This window comes from Ambystoma mexicanum, chromosome 1p (genome assembly GCF_040938575.1).
Source record: "Ambystoma mexicanum isolate Mex_15411 chromosome 1p, UKY_AmexF1_1, whole genome shotgun sequence".
NCBI classification, from domain to species: Eukaryota; Metazoa; Chordata; class Amphibia; order Caudata; family Ambystomatidae; genus Ambystoma; species Ambystoma mexicanum.
In genome coordinates this window covers 977723602-977744747 of record NC_090921.1, presented here as the reverse complement: position 1 = coordinate 977744747, position 21146 = coordinate 977723602, and the positions used below count along the sequence as shown (strand labels likewise).

At 46.0% G+C, this 21146-nt stretch overlaps 1 protein-coding gene across 2 annotated transcripts in view; it reads right to left on the bottom strand.

Moving 5' to 3' along the window:
* Positions 1 to 8660, bottom strand: part of ADGRG5 (adhesion G protein-coupled receptor G5) — a 651384-nt gene extending 642724 nt beyond the window's left edge. The window contains exon 1 of one of the 2 annotated variants that reach the window (XM_069654199.1): positions 8339 to 8660. The gene's annotated coding sequence lies outside the window, so the exon portion shown is untranslated. The remainder of the gene's footprint in view (positions 1 to 8338) is intronic. The other variant, XM_069654209.1, reaches the window with a different exon arrangement.
* Positions 8661 to 21146: the final 12486 nt, after the last annotated feature.

The window sequence follows — 21146 nt, the reverse complement described above, 5'->3', positions numbered from 1 at the left end:
CTCTACTGATGAAGGCTAAACCCTCTTGTGCCCCATCACACCCTCTTACTCCTCAGCTCGTCAAACCTATTGCCCCTTTAGTGGCCTCTCACCTCACTGAACTCTTCAACCTATCCTTCGACTCTGCTTGCTTTCTCTCTGTTTTCAAAACAGCCATGGTCATTACTCTCCTAAAAAAGCAAGGGGCTGACCCAAAACTACCAACTAACTTTTGCCCTGTATCTCTCCTTCCACACTACTCTAAAGTGCTCGAAAGGGTTGTGTTCAACTGTCTTACCAGTTTCCTAGGCATTCACAACCTTCGAGACCCCCCTACAAGCAGGTTTTCACTCCTGTCACTCCACGGAAACTGCTCTCATGAATGTGTCCAACTTCATCGCCTCTGCTAAGCACTCCAACGTGTCCTCTATCCTAATTCTCCTTGACCTGTCTGCTTCTTTGACACTGTTGCTCACTCTGATCTCCTTAATACTCTTTCTTCTTGGCATTTGCGATCAAACTCTTGCCTAGATTGAATCCTACCTTGCACCTCACCAATTCTCTGTCTCCCGGAGAAAGAACACCTCTCAACTCACTGCCCTAACAGTTGGTGTTCCACAAGGCTCTGTCTTCGGTCCACTCCTCTTTACACTCTACACCTCTGCTCTTGGTGCGCTAATCGCCTTCTTTGGGTTATCGTACCAACTCTTTGCGGACAACACCAAAATCTTCTTCCCTTTTCCTGAACTCTCCTCAGATCTCTCTATCAAAATGTCCAACTGTTTCTCTGACATTAAATAGTGGACGGTTTTGCACTCGCTGATGTTAAAATCTACCAAAGCAGAGGTGCTCTTCTTCCCTGCCAAAAGCTTTTTCTCATCTCTTCCTCTCTCCCTATCCAGTTCCCACCTGACACACTCCCTACTCTTATTCAGCTAGAAACCTTGGCATCATCTTTGACCCTTCTCACGCCTGCTCTACTTTCATCTCCAAAACTGGAACTGCAGCTTGCCTCAACCTCCTGAATATTAGTCAAATCAGGCACCGCCTTCCTTTCATCACCACCAAGCATCTCAACTACTCTTGTCTTTTCTAATCTGAACTACTGTGCCAGCATTCCCTTTGGTCTACCCAACTATGTTTTCTGTCCTCTCAACAAGATCAATAACTTTGCTACCAGGACTCTCTTTCAACTCCCTCACTTCACACCTACTTCCTCGTACCGTCACCAGGCTGGATGGCTGACCATGCAAAACAGGGACAGATTTAAATGTCTTCTCCTGGTTCACAAATCTATCCACAGTAAGGCACCACTGTATGTATCCTCCTCTATCCAACTCTACAAGCCTTCTCATAATCTCTCTGCCTCCTCAGCTACCCTTGTGGCTCCTGTCCCTCCCTGCGCTTTCTCTCGCTTCTTCTCTTTTTATCTTCTTGCTCCACTTGCATGGAATTCTCTTCCCTCGGGCATCTGAGAAACAGCCCACACAGATTTGTTCAAAGCTAAACTAAAAGCCTACAACCTTGCCTCTGAGTTACCCTCTTAACCTACCTCTAATCTGCCTGCAACATTTTTTACCTCACCTCTGCATCTGTCCCTCACTTCCTCTGCCTCCACTCTAGCACTTCACCCCCCATTGGTCACATCCCGAGCACAGCTCACCGTACCCCCTACATGCACTTAAAAATATCCAATGTTGATTGTCCTTAATATATTTATGTCCACTTATGTATATGTATTGTCCCCGGTGACTGTTCCATTTACTGCCCTCCACAACCTTGTCAGAATGTCTCCCAAACTCACCCCATTGTAAGAAGCTCACCGCTTCCTGTCAAATCTTATTTCTTACCTATTAAACATTATTTTGTGATCAAAAGAGCATTGTTCCTCCTGAATATAAATAAATAAATAAGCCATAACTGAGTTTAAGGTATAATGGCTAGTATTTCTCAAAATTATCCAGGGCACATCAGTTTGATATCAAACGTGTGTGCACTGTGAGCCCAGCTCAGCTGTGGAATGTAGAAGGGTTATGTATATGCTGGTCAGACAGCCTGGTCCTGCCAAGTGAAAGGGCAGGAGACTGGATGGCTATACCGCTATTTGATACTTTGGAAGGTCGGCAACACCTCTCTCCAGTGAGCCAGCCTCCCAGCAGTAGGTGGGATTGGAAACAGGACTCAAAGGGCACATCCATCGCAAAACTTCTACAATTGCTCATGAGACCCAGAGTGGACTCACAGTAACTGAGAGTCATGTCAAGACAACAAGGATTCCTGCACATTTGCTGTCAAGCCGCTGTGAGCTATGATTCAAGCCCATTCGACCCTGCTTGAACCAACAGGACCCTCTGGATCTGCCTTTGGAAATCACCCACCTTCGGACTGCTGTACCACACATTCAAACCAGTTTGCTGCCGCACTTTGCCAACTGAAGCACACTGTTGCCTCGGCTCGAACAAAGAAGCATCGCTACACCTGCAATGCTCGAAATTCCGTTCTTACTACAAGATTCTTTGTCGCCAATCCAGTTGCTGGTGGAACCAACCCTGCTGCTCCAGGAACTGCACCCTTTGAGCACTGCATCGAATTGACTCGCCTTGCGCATCCTGACATCAGCCTGTCCACCCGCCGTCGAACTTCGCTAGTTGAACCGAACCTGATATCCACGATCTGTATTGCTTGAACGTCGGTTTGAACCACAGCAACCTTTAGTTCGACCCTGAATCGAGCAAATAATAACTGCTGAAAACTGCCCCCCTGGTCCATGTCTGCACCCTAGAGTCTGGCTAGGTCACTTTTAATCCCTTTGGCATTGATGAACATATCCTTTTTGATTTGAAGAACACTGTGCTTTTTATTGTCTTTCTCTCCCTTTCTCATTACCCAGAGTGCTGCATCTTACTTTCTTTGCATATTCTGTGTTCTTTCTACAGGTGGTTGGGGGTCAGTGTTTTCTATCTAGTTATTATTCTATATGGTGCGTTTAATTAAAGTATACATTTTTAGAAACTTGATTGGACATTCCTTTATTTTGAACTATTGTACTTTGCTGGTTGGGTTGCTACTGTTTCACATTCACACCCCTTTGAGAGTATAGCCTTCACTCAGCCCACATTGCCATAAAAGGGGAAGGAGGAATATCTCTTAACTGTGTCTATTTTACCTTTATGATTGGGTACACTCTTGTTTTGTAGAAGTGTGAGGGCTGAGTACGTGGTTTAGCCTCTACTCATCCTTGTGCTTCTGCAGGGCAGAAATCAATTTGTCACTGGGTGCACGAAACTCACTTTACCCTCGAAGAGATGTTTAAATTTTCAGTTTCTGGCTGCAAATGAGACTGTGCACAGTATCAGTCAGTCAGTGAATCACTTTATTTCGGCATTGAGCTATAAAAGTATTACACAACAAACACAAAACATCACAGGTAATTTAGACAAAAGCATTTCATTTGGAATAAATTGAGTTGAGTTAAATGCAGTAACCCTGAGCCCAGGTTGTATCTTGTAGGGGGTTCTGTTCGATAATGGGGGCTTCTCAGCAGGGGTTAGAAAGAGATCACTAGAACATTAGTGCACTGTTTCCCATACTGGGAATGGGTCTGAGGGGTTCAGTCAGTGTCCTTTTCCCCAATGAGACAGCGTTTGCTCCTGAGAGCGCAGGTCAAGCTAGTGTATTTTCCAGTGGGTATGCACTTAGTTCTATTGCCCTATTTCCCGGGGGATGGCATCTCCTGCGAAACTCAATATACCCATGGTCATAGCTGGGTGTCCCTAAAACCAATTCAGACAGAGTCAAACTCATTTCCCACCGGTTGGCGAATCCTGGTGCAACCTACTATTCGATCCCAGGTTACAAATAGGCACCCCCTTACTCCAATCTAGGTATTTCTTTAAAAGTGCTCCCCTGGTTCCTTAGTGATGATGTGGGGCCAGTTTGGGGACCTTATTAAAGTATATTGACCTCCCAACCCAAAATGCAGTTGGCCTGCTTGAGTTGGCAATGTGGGCAGATGGAACACAACTCATCCTACTTGCTACTTTGGCAGATGGAATTTTTGCCCTGGGTGCACTATTTTCCTTCTGTTTAAAGGGCTGAGTCAATGGGGAAGAGACAAGGTGTTGTGTACTCTTAACAGAATCGCAATCCCTCGCGACTGTTATGGATGGTAGCCCTATACCGGCTCAAGTACGTGTGGTGTTCACACATGCTTTGTTTCCGCTAGTAAGCCCCCTCCGGCCCTGGGTGGTTCTAACTGACAATGCGCATTTCTGGTGGAATGAATCCAGCTTTCACCGCCATGTTTTCGTCCCCTTTTCCAACCTCTCGGATACTTAGTGAGCCCCTTGTCCACTCCCCTGCCGACTGCTTCAAGCAGGGATAAAACTAGGTTTTTAACATTGAAAGTTCAGATAGAATGGTACTACATTGACACTCCTTCGTCACTGGGCCCCCCTCACTAGTCAGTTCAAGAGTAGGCTTTGCCACTTGTTCCCAGGGTGGTGGTAGAGTAGGTGATCTACTGTGCGACAAGATGTCAACGCTCGCCCCTGTTGGGAAGACCTGCAAGCACTTGCCCACATTATCTCTGTTTGCGGTCTGGCAGTTCTCTCCACCCATCAGTGCCCTATTGTGGGGGTGCTGAGGGCAGGGGGTTTGCTTGATAGGCCATGGGTGCTCATCTGTTCTGTCCATCTTGAATAAAGTTGTACGCCCTCACCTACTTCGTGCACCCATCTCAATGGTAGCGGGGGAATCGATGATGCTCCAACAAGTACTGGGTGGAAGATGGTGCAGCGGGGGGAACGGGGGTCACAATGGTGGATATGTCAGTGTCATGATCATGGACTTCCCCTATTAGCGCACTCAGGACAGATCCAACAATAGTCAAAGTCGAAGGTGGGCTACTAAGAATCCCCCCCAGGGTGTGACCAATACAGAGGGGTCTTGGGCCCAAGCCCTAAATGCCACTTAGAGCCCATTTCTGTATTTGATAAGGGTCAGGGTCATTCGCTTTGGTAGTGGCGTTCATATTTTGTACAGTGGCTCCCTCTCCCACAAGAGATCCAGGATAGCCGAGGCGTTGAATGAGCCAAGGAACTGATGAATCTCGTTAATTAGAGAATGGGCTTCCCCAGAGGCCTTGCAGAGATGCTAGAATTGATTTTGATGGCACATGACAAGGGCATTGGTGAGGACATTGTGCTTGTTGGGAGCATTTTCCTTTTTACACTCACCATTTTCCGTTTAGTTGTAGGTTTAAATATGGGCGTGGGTGCGGGCACAGATGAAGGTACAAGTGCTGTGGACATGTTAGAAATTGCCTTAACAAGTTTAGCCAGGAATTAAGGAGGTGCTGTTTAATGTTTTAATGTTTGTGGGGGCCACTGCGCAGGTCCGTAGCCAAGTGAGGCCTCAGGCGTGTCTGCAATATCTGTTAATGGGGACTTTATAACTTTATTTAAGAACTATAGCGTGCACAGTCACGGGTCCATGGAGCTACTCCTTTCTGGGTGCAGTCTCAGTAGCTGTCTGGTATTGTGTTGGATTTTCCAGTCAGGGCAAGAGCTCTTAGTTTCCAAGCTAGGCGCAAACACCTCTGCCCTTTCCCCCCGGTCATGTACATGAACGTCACAACAGATCCATATCTGATGTTGAATTCTTTGAAGATAGAGCAACACGCCCTAAATTAGAAAGCTCCCAAGATAGATCAGCAGGTTGAGTTAATATTGCTGAGATGTTAATATGTTTAAAGCTGACTGTAAATCTAACGGCTTTTTGCAATTCCATAGGTGCTGTAAAATGCGCCCTTTGGCCAGGGGATCAGTTGAGCTGATCGAATGCTCATATTCCGGGCTGGGGTGGGGGAATTTCTGCCCCCATAGTGAAAATGAAAAGTTGACACCCATGAACACACTGCTCAGTTTACCAAAAACATGTACTATTGGCTGAGCAATTTGACAAGCAAATGGCATCTTTTAAAAGTAAACCTTGTGATAAAATTCAAAGGAAGGGGAACAAAAATCACAGGGTATTTGTGGGGGTAGTCCAACAAAAAATGAAACACAATTTAAAGCAGACTGGTGAATTGAAGTTTGAAAAGCATGTTTCACTTCGGAAATGTATTTTGTGTTGGTTTGTCAGCGGCACATTTAGAACACCAGTGTGTTCCCGGTATGTTGTAAGCCTGACTTTAACATAGATAGTCCTCACCTCAATGATATTCAAGGGGCATCTATTCCTGTGCTGTCTTGCTCAGGCCAGAAGAAAGAACAGGCTCAGCAAACAAAAGGACTGTAAACGTGATTGACTGCTCATTGAAGGAGCACCTTTAAGACTCCTAAAATTGTTATTTGCCAGAGAGAGTACAGGGCACCAATTGGAGGAGCAGGGGGGCTATTGCCCCTCTTTGCCCCACCCCCGAGACGCCTATGCATGTTGGCCCTTAGTGAGGTGGATTTCATTTGTTTTTTTCCATAACCCAAGGACACTTTGGTGGCAGGTCCAGGAGGTAGCGGTTATTTGCACTGGCTATGGCATTATTGCTGGTAGCTGTTGACGGTCAGCCTGGTCTTCAAGTCTTGAGTATTGGTGAGGGTATGGGGGGAGGATGAAGTCGTTTATGCTTTGGGAGGGGCATGGAGTTGGAACTTGGGGGTTGCGGTAGATTTGCTTTAGAAATATGTACAGATAAGCTTAGGGAAGAATTGGTTAGCTCTGGGTGGGGCACCGACAGGCACGGTCCTCAAATGGGGGCTTTGGAGGGAGCAGAGCATGACAATGGAGTTCAGTTTGGTTGTGGTGAGGGAGGTGATGTGTAGAATGTGGGGAGGGGAGCACGTGAAGAGGGCAATTTAGGGGAGGTGGAGTTAAGAGGAAGTGATTGTTAACACGATAGGTTAGTTAGTAAGGCATAGACCAGATGGTTACAATTTGATGTGCGTTTATTCTAATAACATTAAAGTGGCCTTTTCCACACAACTTGAGTGTCACGTTTATTTGCGCACTGGTGCCCAAGACATCTGCTATTGCATAGACAAGATCCACAGACGAGTCAGAGACAAGACTAATCCTCCTTTGCTGGCTTTGCAGGTAGCACTGAAACCAGTATGTATCCGCGGAAATGCGTGCATACGCCCACAAACACACACACACGTATGTTTTGCTTGAAATCCATATTATCTAAAAATGTTTTCACTAGGGCAGAAATAACATTCTTTTTTACTATGATTGCTGCGTAACAAGAACACATTTCTTGTTATAGTACAAAAGCAGTCATTCATGTTTGCCCTGGAGCAAATGTGTTCAGATACGGCACGTTAGTAGAAAACCTGCACGTTTTCCATATTATCCTAACTGTATTTGATCATTTCAGCACCAGTGCAATTGGTTGCCAGACTCTAGGGTTAGGCCTCCTCACGGATTGTGAAAGTGCTGCTGCACAAAGGGAACAGGCTCCACTGAGCTGGCTCACGTCAAACATACAGGCCTCCAGCACACATCAGGGTGTGTGAGGTCAGGGATCAGTTGCATAACGTTTCTGAAAATGTTGGGGGGGCATGACATCTAAAGGAAAGGGTCCCCTGCCAAATGAGAGGGACAAAATGGCGTGCCACAAAAGTTGGGGGGGACAAACAACCTTGCCCCCCGCCCGCCGAAAATTACGCTCATGCTGAGGGTACACAAATGGGTAGTACCAAAGGGCAGTCACACCCCACAGCAGGGTGTGTGAGGTAAGAGTACAGAAATGGGCAGCACCAAAGAGCAGTCACACCTACGTTGGAGCAGAGCACGTAAGAACTGCCCAGTAGCCGGCTGCTCACAGTGGGAGGCGGTATGGTGGAGAACAGACATTAGAGTGAGCACTGCCCCCGTTACTGCGTAGAGGCCACTGACGGCCAGGACTCTGTAGCTTTGGCCTGCATACATCAACACCGCCTCAGGGTGAACACCTGCCTGCACTTCCATTTATCCCATTAAAAACCAAACCTTTTTCAGGACCATAACCAACAGAGCCGCCAAAATGGCAGAGGAGCGCGTTAAAAGACGACTTTGCACTTCATTACACTGTGGTACTTAGGCCTGCCAATGCCCTCTACCATTGGCCTGCCTTCGAGGAGGATTTTACCAAGAAAACAGTGCTACCTACCTTGCTCACTCACGTGTCTGCCACCAGAAGAGAGCCCGATGCCAATAACACCTTCCCTGCTATTGTCCATGTTCCCCCAACGCCAAACCATACAAAATTAGCATTTCCTAAAAGTCAGTGCCAGAGTCCAGACCCTGCTGGGTCGAGCCAATGGCAGTCACCGGCTTCAGGTCAGAAGAGCGACCATGCATAGAGGACAATGTCACCTACCCTGCTGCGAGGGGTCATCTGCCCGTGGCCCACCACAGAAAAAGGCCTTCTTTTCACGGACACGACCGCGCCCACGCCGTTCTGCGCGATGGATGGGAAGAGCGCCCTCCAGAAGAGAGACAGAGGCAGTCCCGCCCGTGGGCCCAGGGGGCGTGTTACGAAGAAGGCACAGGAAGTGGCCCGCTTTACCCAGGAACAGGCTGGCTTCTGTTAAGCCCGGAGATGTTTCTCTTAAACATTTGATTAACAAAAATCTGCAGCAGTCTGGGTTACATTCGTTCAAAGCGACAGTTTGTCGTTATAGCCTAGGGCATTGTAAAGGGAGGGCAGCGGCAGGGGGGCGCTCTTCTTTGACCACTCACACTAGTAGGCAAACTCGAAAATGTACCTAAAAAAAGACGTACTCTTCAGAATGACCTGGACCCCCCCCTCCCACGTCGCGTCACTCGATGGAAAAAAAGAGTTGCGAAGCAGGCGAGGAGCGGCAAATTTAGATCAAAGATTAAGGTAAATGGAAAACCACACACTTCCTTTCTGGTGTGTGCCCGGGCGTGAGGCAGCTGCAGCTTTTGCCGCGTCCCTGGGTGCATGTCGAAGCTCATGGCAGCTGTGTGTTAAATTCACAAGGGCTTTCAGTGTTTACTACCCCGAATCCGCAAACAACACCTACATCCACACGTATTTTAACTTGAGTACTTGCTGGTCCCTCCCGGCGTCATCCATTTACCTATAACCAGCGATCGAAGGAATACGTTTTCATCATAAGCGTCCGGGCGTCATTACTCGACCCATAATATACGGGAAGTCAATTTTCATATAAAGTAAACGCACATTGTTTTCTTTTTTCCATAATAATTAATTTATTATAAACTTTATTTATTAAAGATGTACTCCTATACCAAAATCAAATATTTTGCGGGATACTTGTAATTGATATCCCAAAAGTATCAGTTCGCTGGGCGTAATATCAGCTTAAATGTTGATAGCAATTCTCGTCCTACCATTCCGTCCCTTGCAGCCCCACATATGCCCCCTTAAATTACTTCCGGAAACCACCCAGCCTTGGTATGCGTCATGATACCTGTCCATTTGTTGAAGTAAGTGGGTTTAGGGTCCTTCCAATGCCTCTTAATTGCTGTCTAGCCCTGGCATCTAGTGTTAGCTAAGGCCATGTCTCTCCAGCACCTTTGTTGATGCAACATTTGTGATCTGTCCCAACCCAGTATCACAAGGCCCTTTGGCATTTCAATCTGTTCCTCAAGAGCTTGTGAGATAACTGTGAGGAGTTCGACCATCCGCATGGTGGTCGTGCGCTCGCCTGGGCTTTTTAAAAATGTTTAATTAAATGAAATGTTGGTAGACCAACCTCAGGAAAATGTGTGGGGCTAATCCACACACATTTCCTTATGCTCACACCACGACAAAAGCATAGACCTGTGTACTCCGGCTGGACTCTGCCTATAGGCACAGTCTGCCTCTGTCATATTTAGTTGGAATATAACAGCTAAGGAGGGTGCAATGTCATCCCGAGTAAGGGGGAGGACCAACCGCCCCCCTGCCGTGGTCAGCCTGATTAATTGACAAAGGCGTCATGGAAACTCCCTGCTCTTTTGTCAGGCCCTGCAGCTGCTGGCAGCGATTAACATTCTAATAGAGGGTAGTTCAAACAGGCCCCTATGGGGCCTGGCTGCAGAGGATAGCAAAGGAGAAAGGAAACCCAACAAACCTTTCATATGTAACTGTCAATCTGAAGCCAGCTCCCACCTCTCTGTATTAATGACAGTGAACTGACATGTCGGAGTCTAGTGTTTCAGTAGACGACCCCTGCTAGGGGGACCCCATTCATGAGATACCAGAATGTGGTTTGCAAAAGTCAGAGAGTTTTCTCTCAGCATCTTCAAGGGAGACCTGCTGCTTTAATCAGGAACAACGGCGAGATCCATTAACCAGAGAGACTCTTTGAACACAACAGACAGAAAGATGGGTGGGACTTAGTAGCACAAGGGAGTGAGCCAAGAGCTCTTTCTGTTTAGAGAAGGTTTCCTCCAAATTAGTTCCTGGGCACACCTTGTTCCTGTTTTCACCCCTTTACCTTTCCTGTTGCAAAACACTCTGGTTATGACCTCACGCATACAGAAGATTGTTGGTAGGGATACCAGGAGTGGTTCACAAAGGTAGGCTTAGCCTACACCAATCACTGTAGCCCACTTGGCTATAAAAAAAGGCTGGAGTCCCCCTTTAAGCAGGTCATCAGACGACTTCACAAGAAGTAAGAAAAAAGAACTCCACCTTGGACCCAGGCTGAAGGTACAGTCTGCCTTACTTCTTTTGCCAGTGAAGGAAGGCCAGGATATCCAAAGAGGGAAGCAAGATCCCTCCCCTAAACTTCTCCCGGAGAACAGAGGGAGAAACAGAACTCAGACACCCTCCAGCCGCTCCAGAGCCAGTAGCCAGCCAGCACACTGCGTGGCCTGCTAGGCTCTGCAGCAAACTTCCTGGATAAAGAGTACCAGAAGGTCTCTGAACCTAAAACCAAGGACAAGGCAGCTGCCTGCAACCCACTCTACAGCTTTGGGCCATCCGCATTAAAGGACGACACAAACCCATTGAAGAAGCTGAGAGAAGTTTCTCGACAAGAATCTATCGCCGTCAGCCTTAAAAGACTTTTTTGAGCCAGTTAAGTTCCTCGATCCACAACTGACTGCAACGCTGACTGTAGTCAAGCCGCAATCGCTTAAAGACATCAGAGACATCTCGACCAGTGCTTCCGAATCACATATCAGCATGGATTCCTGACCCTGAGCCGCCGTGTAGGGAAGTCTGCATTCATTTGTCCAGCTCCACTCACCGGATGGTCTTGCCACCTGATACCCGCAGCTGATTCCTTTCTCGAACTCTGTCACAGAAGCCTGCATAGCGCACTGAAGCTGGCTCAACCCTATTGAGCACCAAGAGCATCTGCAGCCAAATGTACATTGTGGTTCTGTTCCCCTGGTCCTTCCCAGAAGGCCCCTGGAGACATTTTAAGACCCTTTGCTCCCTTTGTGCTGAAGCCAAGAAACCTTAATAAACTGTTGTGCTTATTATCCATACCAACTCCCCTCCTGTAAGTATCCAGAGAGCATCCCTTTTCCTTCTTTGACACTGTCTGTCCTCTGCATTCCTTTACAGGGTGGGTCGTATTTTGTAGTTTTGATAGACTGTCTTTTGTGATTAATAAAGTAGATGTGTTTGACACAACCTTGACTGACACTCCTTTTCTCATTGGGTAATAATTATATTTTCGCTGTTTGCAACTAGGCAACGATCTACGACATTTAGGAGATTAGCCTGCTGTTCTGTGTACGTACCAAAATTGGACAAGGAGGTTTATAATTTTAATTGAATGCTTGTTTATGCCAATCTGTTCGGATCCCTTCTGGTCTATTCGAGGTAAACAGGAACCACAATCTGTGTGTTGTCAGCGTACTTATAAAGCCAAAGGACTGTCTATGTTTTGCAAGAGGTTGGTGTCAGTGCTTGCAGATGTTAACCCCCTTTTCCGGTCCAACCCCTCAACCTCCTCCTCACCTGAAGTCTCGGGGTCCACAGGTTGCATGAGTTTCTGCTTCCACAGTGCCTTTTTTTGTTAGCAGATAAGGTCTGCCCTGGAAGGAAGCCCCCCTAACCTTAGGGCAGAGAGGTCTGGCGGGCACCTCTTCCGGAACAAACAATTTGGGGGGAAAAGCCTGACGGCACAAAAAAAACCCTCAGGGCAGGAGTAGTGCAGGTACAGGAAGACGTAGCCTTCTGAGTTGAAGAGTTAGCCAGGAGTCAAGACCGGTAGCACCCGCATACGGATGGAAAGAAGAAGGGTGGTAAAGGAGTCAAAAGGCAAACTGAGCAAACTGGGAGAAAATGGTGTCTGCAGAAATAACGGTCTGGAATAAAATGACAAACATCAGGAGAGGGCAGAGCTGAACTGGCTAACACACGGGAGGAAAGAGAAAGGAGAAATGACCGGAGCAGGGTGAGGCGGCAGACAAGGGAAAGGGGGAAGAAAACATGGACGGATAGGAGGAAGGACCGAAGAGAGGGACATAAGGTCAGAGAAAGCAAAAACATGCGAAGCGAAGTAACTCACGGGGCGAGGAAAACTCGGGAAGCGTTTCACCCGGAGCCTAGCGTGAATGGGTTGCAACGCGCAGGCTTCCGGGTGAAGCAGACGGAAAAGGCTTCTCGCTAGCCAAGGATGCAGAAGCTAGACCGTCAAAATGCAACGTGGAGGAAACGTGCTGGGGATCTCAATGGCTGCCAAGGCGCCACTGAGACCGCACACATAAGTGTCTTCTGTGTGTGTCAGTTGGTGATATACATTAAAAAGAATGGGTGAAAGAGTAGATTCCTTGGTAACACCATGCATTACACAATGTCTGGATGTAGTGTAGGGAGACAAAGAAAGAGTTTGAGAACGATTGGCATGGAAGGAACCAGGCCAGCACTGAGCCCGAAATGCCATCCATAGCTAACCTACAAAGTAAGATGGAATGGTCTATGGTGTCAAAGGCGGCCAACAGATCTAATAAAATCAGAGTTCTAGTGCCACCAAGAGCCAAAAGTCTTTAAAGAACATCCACGACAGACATCAAAACGGACTCAGTGCCACGGCCCAATCTGAAACCTGACTCAAAAGGATTAAAGAAAAAAAATAATTATCGAGAAAAGAACTGAACATAGGAGTGACTAAAGATTCCAAAGGTTTTATCAGAAAGGAAAGCAAAGAGATTGGACAATAGTTAGAGGGAAGCAAAGGGTCAAGAGAAGCCTTTTTCAAATGTGGAATAACCAGACCGTGTTTGAGAGGGACATGAATAGAACTAGTAATAAAAGAGTGATTTACAGCAGTTGTAAACAAATGAGCAATATTGGATATAATTAGTTTCAAAATTGAAAGTGGTATAGTGCAGGTATAACCCTGGAGTTATGTTTAAAGAACACCAACCTTGCAAAAAGAAGGTTTCATATAAAAGATTGGGTAGAAATTAGAAATGTCATTTGAAAACTTAATATGATTAACCAACGCAGTGCCATAGAAAAACTGCATGGTGAATTTCCAGGATATCTGCTTACATTTTCAAATCTCATATGGAGAAGATATTTTATAAGGCTGCGCTTTAATTTGTATCCTACATATGAAGTTCTGGGAGAGAGAAGGAGAATTTTGAGATCAGACAGTTTGACTATGTAAATCTAGAGAAATAGAAACTCTGCAACATCTGTTTTAACATGCCCGTGTTTCATATGCTTAAGAGAGAAATATTTTAGCTACTTTGTACATAATTTCAATTGAGTTTTTGGTCAAGAATTTTATGGGGCGTTTCGATGTCCCTAGCACTAGCAGCTATTTGCTTTCCTCTGTTCTTATTTAAGGATAATTAATTACATTTGGATATCATTTGTAGTATGAAATAAGTGGATACATGTGTGTATAAATGACCTCTTTATTTTGATATGTAATTATGTATGTGTACTAAATGGGTAAGGTTTATCGACACCAATTCACAATCAAAAGAAATAAGTACTTATTGGGCCTGATTCACAGATGCGTTTTATAATGGTTTAATCCCAGGGGCAAACACTCTGTGAATCAGGCCCATTGTGTCTAATTTACGGGAATACAAACTTGAGATGACGCTGCTGAGAGTCAAATGTGTGATTTGCAGGTGATGCATGCATTTCTGCATTTTTTGGCACTTACCTGTCTATAAGGTATGAGACCATGTGAAATACTAGTCACACCAAGATCTCTGCAATAGCTTCTGGGGTATTTTACTGTTAATTGACACTTTCATGAGCAGGCATTTAACAGATGTGTACAGAAAAGGTGGCTTAACCCACTCAAGTATCTTACTGCAATGTATTGGAATAACACTGAAGGAAATGGGTTATGCACAATTTTCTTTTTTTTCTTTTTTTCTTTATAACATACTGGTTACCTGCAGACATCAGCAGACTATGTGTGAATGCAGTAATACTTTTGGGAAAGTGTTTTACTTTTAAATAGTAACAAACCCTTATCAGAGAGAAAGACTGTGACACATTGAATTCTGCTCCACACGAATACAAGGATGAGTAGGAGTAAAATGGCCACCTGAGCCCTCACACTTCTACAGACCAAGACCCAATGCAATCATAAAGGGAAAACAGTGACAGTTAAGAGAAACACCACCTTCACCCTTTGTGGTTAAGTGGGCTGAGGGAAGGCTATGCTCTTAAGAGGGGTGTCATGATGAACCAGTAGTGGCCCAAACAAGACAGTATCACAGTAAGAACAAAGGGAATGCCCAATGAATGTTCTATACAAATATATATAATTTAATCAAACACACAATCTGCAAATAGAACAGATAGAAAACACTGCACTAAAACCCACCCCGAAGGAAGAACAGAGAAGACGCAACAGACTGGAGAAAGTAGCACTCTGAGAGTAGTTCCAGGGGTAGTAGGTAATTCACGAGCTACAATAAGCATATTGGTGATGAAAACAAGAGTGAACATGACCTAACCAGTCTCTATTGTCCTTGTGGATCGAAGGGGCAGTTCATAGTCATCGGAAGCTGGATTCAGCTCTTGATGGGTTGTCTGAGTCAGACCCAGTACCGAACGAAGATGCGAGTGAATCAAACTCAGTTTGGGCATGTTGGATCGTGTGGGCCCAAGCAGCAAGCAGACTTTGAGTAGGGGAGAAGCCAGTCGCTCTGTTCGGAAGAAGTGCGGCTCTCAAGGATGCAGGTCAGGGCGATCCCAAGAACACTTCGCAGTTGACCAGGCTGAGTCAGACTTTAGAAAATCATACTGACCAGATGTCACTGACACAAACGGAAAATCACAGTGAGTTCAAAGAGTGACATGTCATTTTTTCTCCTTAGGGTGCAGAACATCAGACATAAAGAGACATGCTTTTTGCAGAGAAAACAGAAAATCACAGTGGCTGGTGAGACATAGACACAGGGCTAGAATCTTGTTTATTTTTACACAAGTGTTGAGATGTGCTGTACATAGCTTCATTTTCCTCAATGAAAGATGCACGCTGTGCACAGAAAGCATCTGAATATGGGCATCAAAGATGTGCACATCGTGTGTATGTAGTGTGGTAGATCAGAATTAGGAGACAGAGGTGGTGGCATGTTGTCTGAACGTGTTCTTTTAATGGAAAGCACAAGGCCTAAGCTATCCCTAAGTCTAAGATTTTTGCCGTATTCTTTAAAGGAAATAATAACGGGTGCTTGTCAGGATGTCTTACAAAGCAAGAAAAAGTCATTTGTCTGGAAACCTATGTGAATCGGTCTTCTGTCCCTACCACTACAACAGAAAATGACACATTTTACATGTGTACATTTGGGTCCCTGGCCCAAGCAAAAGAAAGGTAGCTGGTTTCTGGAACCCCCCCTCCCCCCACCCTCGTGTATCAGTAGCAATATGGGCTCAGTTCAGCAAGTATATGTTCATTGGAGTCTTTGTCTGCTTGGCACAGTTCAAAAAATTACACTAAATGACTCTCGTCCACTTTCCCACTTAGAGACCTCTGAGTCGGGTCCCTGCTCCGAGTGGTCTCCTTGTGTTTCTTACCAAGCAAAGTCCTGGCGTTTTCTCCACCTGGGCAGTTCCTTGGCGTTATCCCATCATGGCGTCTCATTCTTCTCACCCCACCTTGGTGTCTCATCTGTCTCACCGAGCCTTGGGGTTGGGGTTCTCTCACCCCGCCTTGGGGTCTGGTTTCTCTCGCCCTGCCTTGGGGTCTTGTTTCTTTCAACTCACCTTGGTGTCTCATTCCTATCACGCCGTCTTGGGGTCTGGTTTCCTTCACGATGTCTTTGGGTCTTGGTTCTTTCTGCCCCCTTTCGGGTTTCCTTTTCTGTCGGACCACCTTTGGGTTTGGTTTCTCTCACCCGCCTTAGGATCTGGTTTCTTTCCCCATGCTTTGGGGTCTTGTTTCTTTCACCCCTCCTTGGGGTTTCATTTCTTTCTCCCTGCATTGGGATCTGGTTTCTTTCACCCCACCTTGCGGTCTCATTTCTTTTACCTCGCCTTGGTGTCTCATTTCTTACATACCTTCTTGGAGGTCTGCATTCCTTCACCCTGCCTTTGGGTATAATTTATTTCTCCCTGCCTTGGGTTTTGGTTTACTTTACCCTGCCTTCAGGTATTGTTTCTTTCTCCCCGCCTTGTGCTCTGGTTTCTTTTACCCCACCTTGGGGTTTCATTTTCTTCACCCCGCCTTGGGTTTTCGTTTCTTGCACCCCACCGTAGGATCTGATTTAGTTCACCCCGACATGGGGTCTCATTTCTTTCACCCCACCATGGGTTTTTGTTTCTTTCACCTCACCTTGGGGTTTGGTTTCCTTCACTCTGCCTTTGGGTTTAATTTCTTTCCCCCGCCCTGGGGTTTCGTTTCTTTCATCCCGCCTTGGGGTCCCCTTTCTTTCACCACACCATGGGATCTTGCTGGTCTTTGCAGCCCTCCTCCCAGTTCCCCAGAGCCACAGCATGCCTCTAGTCCCTGGACAGTGCTACTCTTGAGTGTGGGGATGGCCTCTGCCAGCCCACAAATCACACTCCACGCAGGCAGACAAAGGGTTGTAGGCCGGCCAATCAGGTTCACCTTAAAAACAACCAATTACAGATGCACTTGCACGTTGAATGTAGTTTGGGAAGTCTGAAGGACTTAAACCAGTCTACTCCTGTTTTCCCCACAACTGAGGGTGTCTTTGTAGCCTCAGGATGAGCTCACATCAGTAAAACAGTAATTTTGGATGTGCCTCTTGGGTTGGCTGGCCAGATTTTCAAAATAAAGCACGGCTACAGGCAACCGACATTGAAGTAGGACTACAAATTCAGTGGCCATAAACCGGAAAGAAGGACAGAAACACAAACAGGACTGATAAAACTGTAGTCCTAATTCTATGTCGGTGGCCGGTCCCAGCACAAGGTAGGGGTTTGTATTGTTGGCACAGAAGTCTGTCATTGGAGGAGAGAGCACACAGCGGGAGAGGCAGGGTATGGGGAGTGAAAAGCAAGCGGGTGAGCTGTGGCCAGCCGATGTTATTTTTTAATCTGGTCCCGGCAAAAATCACAGCTGCCACCAGCCTACTCCACAGTACACTTTGAGAGCTGTAGAACCGGAGTGGAACAAATATCGGGTGCCTTAAAATCCAGAATACTAAAAATAAATGTCTGCTCTAAGAGACTGGCTGCGAGGGACGGACATGATTTTTACCTGAGGGGGCAGACAATCAGTGACTGGCTGTGAACCTGGCACACATAATATTTTTTCCAGGGGGAACATAAGCTGATAATGAAAAAACCTCTTCCTTTATGAATCTTACCCATGTAGACTACAGAAAAACGTCAGATACAAATTTACAATCAGACAATGCGCTGACTTGCATTATACACAAGTAAAACTAAAAATAAATGAAGCCCATTTTCCCACTCCGGTGAATTTAGCAGAAGTTACAAAGTTGCAATTCTTCCTTCACGGGTAGTTTTAGTTTCTAAATTCACACACAGGGAAGGCAGAGGGAACCACGTGAAACCAGGCCATGGCAGTAGGGCTTCTAGTGTGGGAGAGGAGAGCACCTGTGCGACAGGCCGCTTTTAAAATACAAAATGGTGGTTGAGTGTAATGTAAGCTTAGACCCACCCACTTTTAGCCCACATGACCCTGAGCACATGGTCCAACCATAGACCAGCCCAACCCGTGGAGCCCAGGTCCAACCAATATCCCTCTGCACCAGCAAAGGTGGTGAGAGACTATCATTTAAAAGGAAGCCAGCTCAGTCAGTAATGGTCCGTTGCTGGGAGAGCTAGAGGGAGGCAGGCATCAGACCCGGGAAGTCGGCAAGTGTGGAGTACTGAAAGCCTGAAGGTGGGGACTTGGATCAGAGACATCTTTAGGGGAGAGCCAAAGGTGCATGTGCACCGGGCCCCCACCTTGGAGGGGGGTCCCACAAGGCTGTCTGATCTAGAGGAGTCACTTAATATTGTTCACCAGACTTAAATAGCACACATCAGGATATTTTATGATGTGCTGATGAGGCTCTACACCTATTGCTTGTGTGTTGGTGACAAGTACATTCTGCTCTGATCAATTCATCCTGTAATGCTTTCGTGTGTCTATTGTGGTGGACATAGTTTGCGCTGTCACTACGGCACAACTCCTATAGCATTCTCACCTTTCTGTGGGAATTATATTGATTATGTGCAATAGCCAAAGTTGATACAGTTGAGAGGGTTCCATGTAATAATGTCGTCACAAAAATATCGCCATACAAAAATATCGCCGAAACATTGTCGTTTTTTGTGCCGACATTATTGCATGGAACATGCGGGGGACACCCCCGCAACCCCCAATTTTTAATTTTTTTAAAAAACATTTTTTTTTGCCCCTGTCACCATATATATGGTCACCCAAATAATATCGCCACGAAATTTTCCCGGCAATATTATTTACGGTGACCATATATGTGGCGATATTATTACCTGATACCGTTGAGAGCTGTGATGGTTCAGAAGTTAGCTCAGTGTGTTAAGCACTCATTGCATAGATCTGTGTTTGTATGCAAGATTACAATAACAAATTCTATCAAGCCTAACTTAGCCTAACTGTACGTCACACACAGGGCGTATGTGACCACTCACAGGATATCACAGTTCCACGGGGCAGAGCAGCGGGATTGCCCTAGATGTGCAGACAATAAGGCAGATATTATGCGTATGTTCTGGGGTTGTCCGGTGGTTCATAGGTTCTGGTCGGCAATTGATAATAAAGTAACCAGAGGGGGCTTGAAATGCATGCGTGGCCCCCAGAGGCCTGCCTGTTGGGGATGTTTTCTCGAGGCAGGGAACATATGAAACATCTTGCCAGGATGAAAGACTTCATTTGTGTGCTGGTTAAACGCAGGATTGTGATGGCCTGGAAGTCAAAGGAGGGACCTAATGTTGATGCATGGTGGAAAGATGTGCAGAGATGAGCAATCGTGGAAACCTCTGTCTGGCACAGAACAGTATACAGAGGAATGAGAGAAGTGAGTGTCAACGTTATGATATGATATGTATGACATGATAGCTTATTTATATAGCGCCTATACACAATGTGTTTCAAAGCGCTTCAAGGCAAGGGAGGGAACAAGGGAAAATACAATGACATTCTTACAGGCCATGAACAGTAAGGATGTGAAATTAACTATCGTACTCGGCCTGACAACATTTCAGATAGTGCAAGAGCTAAGACATAGATAAGGAAGGGAGGGGGAGAGTGGGAAGGAAATGGAAACAGACAGGCAACTACCATACTAGGCCTGACGACAAGAGGTGAGGGAGAGAGGTGCAGAAAGGTAGGGGAGGAACAAAACAAGCGACTATCATACTAGGCCTGATGACATTTCAGATAGTGCTGGAGGGAGGGTGGGGAGGAAAAAACCAGTAAGGGGAGGGGGAGGACACAGAGGAGGTTGCTATCATACTAGGTCCAGAGACAATTCTGATAGAGTAAGTGCATAGAAGAAAGGGCAGGAGATAGGAAAAGGGAAAAGGGAAAGGAGGAGAGAACAGAGAGTTAGCAGTCAAAAAGAGTGGAGAAGCAAGAGGGGAGAGAATTGCAGAAGTCAGTAGTAACACATAATGTTACAAGCCAGGATACAAGATGAAGATTGGAACAGCATGATTCAGGGCCACCATGAGTACAAGATGAAAAGGAAGTCCGGCATGAAAGCTGAGAAAGGGTGACGCACCGTGAATGAATGAAGTCCACAAAGTCAAAGACTCCTGCAGAAGTAGGCTTGAGGAGGTTGACGGGGGAGCAGGGTAGAAGAATCAAGCAAAACAGGCAACACCTGTGTGCGAGAATGGTGGGGGCACAAGGGAACATCACGGGGGACCAGAGGGGGTGGGGCTGGCCTGTGAGGACAGAGGGACGTTACTGCATGTAATGCCTTGACAAAGGTGCTGTTTTCCCCTTCAGACAAAATGCCTCCATAGAGGATTATTGGGGAATAGTAGATGATCACGGAAATTATTATTACACCATGAGTTTGCCTGGGATATGGAGAAGTTCCACCTCTGAAGGATCAAGGAGGGGAACCGGAACTGTATACGCAGGGGTTATTGTATGTTTTCTTTGGTTGCTTTTATGATTTGTCTTCGTTGTTAGGATGGCCTCCTGCATATTGTACTGATTATTATTACGCATTGAAAAATTAAGCAAATTGTAGGTCACCTGTTGTGTTTTTTGTACGTTTGAGCAAAAGGAAAAAATAAAAGCTGTAAAAAAAATACTCAGCCTTTCCTATGTTTGAAGTTGATAAACCTGCACGTTTATGCACTTTCTGTGTAGCTCAGCAGGTGCTATTGTGAGCAATGTACCTGCACCAGATGGCAGTTGCTATTAACACTATCACAGCATCAGTATTTTTTTTTTTATTGATAGTGCACAGACACGGAGGTATCATGGCGCCAGAATGGTTTCAATACAGGGTACAATGTTACAGTTTACATTACAGGCAGTACATTTCAGGTGAGGTAATCCTTTATTTTCAGGTATATTTGTTAAACAGTGCAGTTATTACTTTTTTGCAAAAGATCAGATAGGAGGGTTATTCTTGGATACAGGATGTGAGGGTGTTCCAGAGTGTGGGAGCTATAATGGTGAAGCTCGTTCCACCAGCTCTCTTTCTGTTGAATCTGGGGGTAATTAATGAGGTGGAGCAGGAAGATCGCAAGCTGCATATGTTGAACTTGTTTTTAAATGTGATGGGTGAGATATGGTGGG